The sequence below is a fragment of the Lathyrus oleraceus genome, chromosome 3 (assembly GCF_024323335.1).
Source record: "Lathyrus oleraceus cultivar Zhongwan6 chromosome 3, CAAS_Psat_ZW6_1.0, whole genome shotgun sequence".
Taxonomy (NCBI): Eukaryota; Viridiplantae; Streptophyta; class Magnoliopsida; order Fabales; family Fabaceae; genus Lathyrus; species Lathyrus oleraceus.
In genome coordinates this window covers 165,447,198-165,453,276 of record NC_066581.1, presented here as the reverse complement: position 1 = coordinate 165,453,276, position 6,079 = coordinate 165,447,198, and the positions used below count along the sequence as shown (strand labels likewise).

The following is a 6,079-nucleotide window of genomic DNA, read 5'->3' as shown; positions in this document are numbered from 1 at the left end:
CCATGGCTGGGTAGATAGATTAATGAACTAAGGAATTCTAGTGTGAGCCTCCGGTAGGTGGTGAAATGTCTCAGGATAGGGGAGGTCTCCCATCCTATCTGATTCAGCAAAAACAGGACACTCTGTCTCAGTCCAAGGGCAGTCATAGCCCAATCATCAGCATATAAACTAGGTAGCATCTCTCTAGTGGCTAGTTCTTCAAACCTTCGTTTCTGAGCCATTCCTCTGAACTTGATACCCATACGGTCAAAATGTCCCATCTGGTTAGTGTTAACTAGAGAAAAGAAAACATGAGTTTAAGTCAGGATTTGGCCAAATGCCGAAAGAAGAAAAGAATTATTATTATTATATGGATATATATTTTTTTTCTTTTTGAATAAATCAATAATGAATACTAAATAGAAATTAAAAGAATAATTAAGAGAAAAATAGAGAAATGATAATAATAATAGAATAATAAAATAACAGATTAATTTGTGGGTTGTCTCCCACTAAGCGCTTTGTTTAAATGTCGCAAGCTCGACAAAGAAATTGTTAAATATTGTCTATGAGTCCTGGGGGCGTTTCGTCTAAGTGTAGAATTTGCGAATCCACGTTGGTTTCCGCATAGTGATAATGTTTCAGACGCTGCCCGTTTACGGTGAACGGTTCTGTAGATTGTCCTTTTATTTCTACCGCTCCACTGGGAAGATTTTAGTGATGTGAAAAGGTCCTGACCATCTGGATCGTAGTTTTTCCCGGGAATAATTTTAGTCTGGAGTTAAATAAGAGTACTGCGTCGCCTTGCTTGAAGATTTTCCTTGATATACGCTTATCATGCCATTGTTTTGTTCTTTCTTTATAGATTTTGGCATTTTCATAGGCGTCTCTTCTGAGTTCCTCTAATTCGTTTATGTCAAGGATTCTCTTTTCACCCGCGGCTTTATAATTCAAATTTAAATTTCTAATAGCCCAATAGGCTTTGTGTTCTAATTCTACCGGGAGGTGACAGGATTTTCCATAAATGAGCTTAAATGGGGTCGTCCCTATGGGAGTTTTATCAGCAGTTTGGTATGCCCATAAAGCTTCTGGTAATTTCAATGACCAATCTTTCCTTGAAGTGGCGACCGTTTTTTCTAGTATTTGCTTGATTTCTCTGTTAGATACTTCCACTTGTCCACTGGTTTGAGGGTGGTAAGGTGTTGCTATCCTATGTCTCACTCCATATTTAAGTAGTAGTTTTTCGAGTACCTTGGATATAAAGTGCGATCCACCATCACTGACTACTATCCTTGGGATGCCAAATCTCGGAAATATTATATTTTTAAAGAGTCTAGTTACTACTCGGGTGTCATTAGTTGGGGAAGCTATAGCTTCGATCCACTTTGATACGTAGTCAACCGCCACGAGTATGTATTTGTTACCGAAAGAGGATGGAAACGGTCCCATGAAGTCTATTCCCCACACGTCAAAAATCTCTACTTCCAAAATACCATTTTGTGGCATCTCGTCACGTCTAGATATGTTTCCCGTGCGTTGACATCTGTCACACTCCTTAATAGCCGCATGTACGTCCTTCCATATAGTTGGCCAATAAAAGCCAGCTTGTAGGATTTTAGAGCAGGTCTTGGATGTACTTGTGTGTCCACCATAAGGCGCGGAGTGACAGTGTTGGATTATATTTTCTACCTCTTCTTCGGGTACACATCGACGGAAAATACCATCGGGACCTCTTTTGAAAAGTAAGGGATCATCCCAGTAATAGTGTTTTATGTCGTGGAAGAATCTTTTCTTCTGCTGGTAAGATAAAGTAGGTGGAACTATTCCGGCAGCTAAATAATTGACTAGATCAGCGTACCATGGTATGACAGATATAGCTAAGGTGGTTTCTATTTGCATGTCGGAGTTGTTCTCTTCCAAAGTAGCTATGAGTTTGTCATACGAGAAATCATCATTAATGGATGTTCTTTCTGGTTCAAGGTTCTCAAGTCTAGAGAGGTGGTCTGCTACTACGTTCTCAGTTCCTTTCTTGTCCTTGATTTCTAAGTCGAATTCTTGTAGTAACAAGATCCACCTTAGGAGTCTAGGTTTAGCATCCTTTTTTGTTAGAAGGTACCTGATAGCAGCGTGATCAGTGTAAACTATTATTTTGGCTCCTACCAAGTAAGAACGAAATTTATCTAGCGCAAATACCACTGCTAGGAGTTCTTTCTCGGTTGTGGCATAATTCATCTGTGCTTCATCCAGGGTTCTGCTAGCGTAATATATAACATGAAGCTTTTTATCCTTTCTTTGTCCTAAAACAGCACCTACAACATAATCACTGGCATCGCACATTATTTCGAATGGTTCATTCCAGTCTGGTGTCTGCATAATGGGTGCGGAGATCAATGCTTGTTTAAGAGTTCGAAATGCTTTTAAACAGTTATCGTCGAATATGAATTCGGCATCTTTCATCAACAGTCCGGTTAAGGGTTTAGTTATCTTAGAGAAGTCTTTGATGAATCGTCGGTAGAAACCGGCGTGTCCTAAAAAGCTTCGTACTTCTCTCATGGTTCTTGGGGGTTGAAGATTTTCGATTACCTCTATTTTGGCTTTGTCTACTTCAATTCCTCTGTTCGAGATGATGTGTCCTAAAACAATGCCTTCTTGTACCATAAAGTGGCACTTTTCCCAATTAAGTACTAAGTTTACTTTTACACATCGTTCAAGAACTCTTTCCAGGTTTTCAAGGCATTCTTCGAAACTTTGTCCGTATACAGAAAAGTCATCCATGAATACTTCCATGATGTTTTCGAGAAAGTCGGCGAAAATTGCCATCATGCATCTTTGAAAAGTGGCAGGGGCATTACACAGACCAAACGGCATTCGTCTATACGCGAAGGTACCAAAAGGGCATGTGAATGTTGTCTTTTCTTGGTCATCAGGGTGAATTGGTATTTGAAAGAAGCCTGAATAACCGTCTAAATAACAGAAATGTGAATGTTTTGCTAATCGTTCTAACATTTGGTCAATGAATGGTAAAGGGAAATGATCTTTTCGGGTTGCTTTGTTTAGTTTCCTATAATCAATGCACATTCTCCATCCCGATTCGATTCGTTTAGTTATAGTTTCTCCTTTTTCGTTTTCAATAACGGTTATGCCTCCTTTCTTTGGTACAACGTGTACAGGACTAACCCATTTGCTATCAGATATAGGATATATAATACCTGCTTCTAATAACTTGGTTATTTCTTTCTTTACTACCTCACTTAGGATCGGATTTAGTCTTCTCTGGTGTTCCCTAGAGGTTTTACCGTCTTCTTCTAACATGATGCGGTGCATACAAATAGAAGGGCTTATTCCTTTAAGATCGGTTATGTGGTATCCTAGTGCGGTTGGATATTTTCTTAAGATATGTAGGAGTTTTTCTGTTTCGAGTCTTCCTAGATCTGCATTGACTATCACAGGTCGTTCAAGTTCTAAGTCTAGGAATTCATATCTCAGATTTTTGGGAAGTGTTTTCAAATCAGGGGTTGGTTTGTTAAGACACTGCGTAGGATCTGGTGTTACTGCTAAGCATTGTTTAGATTTGTCTTCTAAAAGATAGTCTGATGATTTGTCTTCTCCTGACTCTGCTTCTTTTATGCATTCATCGATGATATCCATGAAGTAACATGTATCTTCTATTGCAGGTGCTTTCAAGAATTGGGAAAGAATGAATTCAATTTTCTCTTCACCTACTTCGAAGGTGAGTCTTCCTCGTTTTACGTCTATGATTGCACCGACAGTTGCTAAGAATGGTCTTCCTAGTATAATAGGTGTAGTATCATCTTCTCTAATGTCCATAATTGTGAAGTCAGTGGGAATGTAAAACTGACCTATGCGTACGGGAACGTTTTCAAGGATTCCTACAGGATATTTGATGGAACGATCCGCTAGTTGTACAGACATCTTGGTCGGTCTTAATTCTCCCATTTCCAGTCTCTTACATATGGATAAAGGCATAACGCTAATTCCGGCTCCTAAATCGCATAAGGCTTTGTCGATGACAAATTTTCCTATGTGACAGGGTATAGAGAAGCTACCTGGATCCTTGAGTTTAGGAGGCATGTTTTGGATTATAGCGCTACATTCGGCAGGGAGTGTAACAGTTTCGCTATCCTCAAGTTTCCTCTTATTAGAAAGAATTTCTTTTAAGAATTTAGCATATGAGGGCATCTGCGTAATAGCTTCGGTAAACGGAATTGTAACGTTTAATTGTTTAAGGAGATCAACAAATTTTCTAAATTGACCTACATCTTTGGTTTTAACAAGCCTTTGAGGGTAAGGTATAGGTGGTTTGTAAGGTGGTGGAGGTACATAAGGTTCCTTCTTTTCTAGGGTTTCCTTATTACTCTCTTCCTTTTCCTTAGGTTCACTTTCCTCAGTGGATTTCTCAGGGTTTTGGTTTTCTATCCTTGGATCAGACGGTCCTTCTACTTCCGTTCCACTTCTTAATATAATTGCATGAGCTTGGCTTCTCGGATTAGGTTGGGGCTGTCCAGGGAATGTACCAGTTGGTGCAGCAGTAGGTGCTTGTTGTTGAGCTACTTGAGATATTTGTGTTTCCAGCATTTTGTTATGGGTAGCCAAGGCATCTACTTTGCTTGCGAGTTGTTTAAGTTGTTCGCCAGTGTGTATGTTCTGGTTTAAGAAATCTTTATTGGTTTGTTGTTGGGAAGCTATAAAGTTTTCCATCATGATTTCCAAGTTGGATTTTCTAGGGGTATTATTGTTAGGATTTGGTTTCTGATATCCCGGAGGTATAGATGGGGTTTGATTCGGAGACTGTCCGGGTGCGTATAAAGCATTATTACTCTTATATGAAAAGTTTGGATGGTTCTTCCAATTTGGGTTATAGGTATTCGAATAGGGGCTTCCTTGAGCATAGTTTACCTGCTCTGTTTGGATTCCAGTCAAGAGTTGACATTCCGCAGGAGTGTGGCCTTGGATTCCACAGACCTCGCAATTCTGAGTTATAGCAACCACGGCGGTTGGAGGTGATACGTTTAAACTTTCAATTTTCTGGACCAAAGCATCCACTTTTGCATTAACGTGATCAAGGTTACTTATCTCGTACATGCCAGTTTTCGGTTGAGGTTTTTCCACTGTTGTTCGTTCGGTTCCCCACTGATAGTGGTTTTGGGCCATGCTCTCGATAAGCTGGTAAGCGTCAGTATAAGGTTTGTTCATTAGTGCACCACCTGCAGCGGCGTCTATTGTTAACCTTGTATTGTATAAGAGACCATTATAAAATGTGTGAATTACTAACCAGTCTTCCAAACCATGGTGTGGGCAAAGTCTCATCATGTCTTTGTATCTTTCCCATGCTTCGAAAAGAGACTCGTTGTCTTTCTGTTTAAATCCGTTTATCTGGGCCCTTAACATAGCTGTTTTGCTTGGCGGAAAATATCGGGCAAGAAAAACTTTCTTCAACTCGTTCCATGTGGTGACTGAGTTGGAAGGGAGAGATTGAAGCCATCTTCTAGCGCTATCTCTTAATGAGAAAGGAAAAAGACGAAGTCGAATTGCCTCTGAAGTGACACCATTAGCTTTAACAGTATCAGCATATTGAACAAATACGGATAAATGAAGGTTTGGATCCTCGGTAAGATTTCCAGAGAATTGGTTCTGTTGCACAACCTGCAACAGCGAAGGTTTAAGTTCAAAGTTGTTTGCTTCGATTGCGGGCGGAGCAATACTTGAATGCGGTTCATCTTGCGATGGAGCGGCGTAATCTCTAAGAGCACGAGCTGGTTCTGCCATCTCGGTTAAAGAAGGAAAAATGTTTTTGATATCAGGAAGGTTTATAGGAGGGAGATTGTTTTCAGCACGATATTCCCGAATTCGTCGTAAGACTCGGAGATATAGTTCGATATCGTTGATTCGTAAATAGAGCGGTTCGCCTTGAGAGCGAGTGCGTGGCATACAAATCAACGAAAGAAAGAATAGAAGGAAAAGAAACCTTAGTCTCTACAGCGTAACGGAAGAGTTACGATATCGATTGAATAAAAGTCCCCGGCAACGGCGCCAAAAACTTGATCGCTCGACTGGGTGAGTCGAGAATGGGATACAAACT

General features: G+C 40.1%; 1 pseudogene; it reads left to right on the top strand.

Moving 5' to 3' along the window:
* Positions 1-5,281: 5,281 nt before the first annotated feature.
* On the top strand, positions 5,282-5,381 carry LOC127133711 (uncharacterized; annotated as a pseudogene).
* Positions 5,382-6,079: the final 698 nt, after the last annotated feature.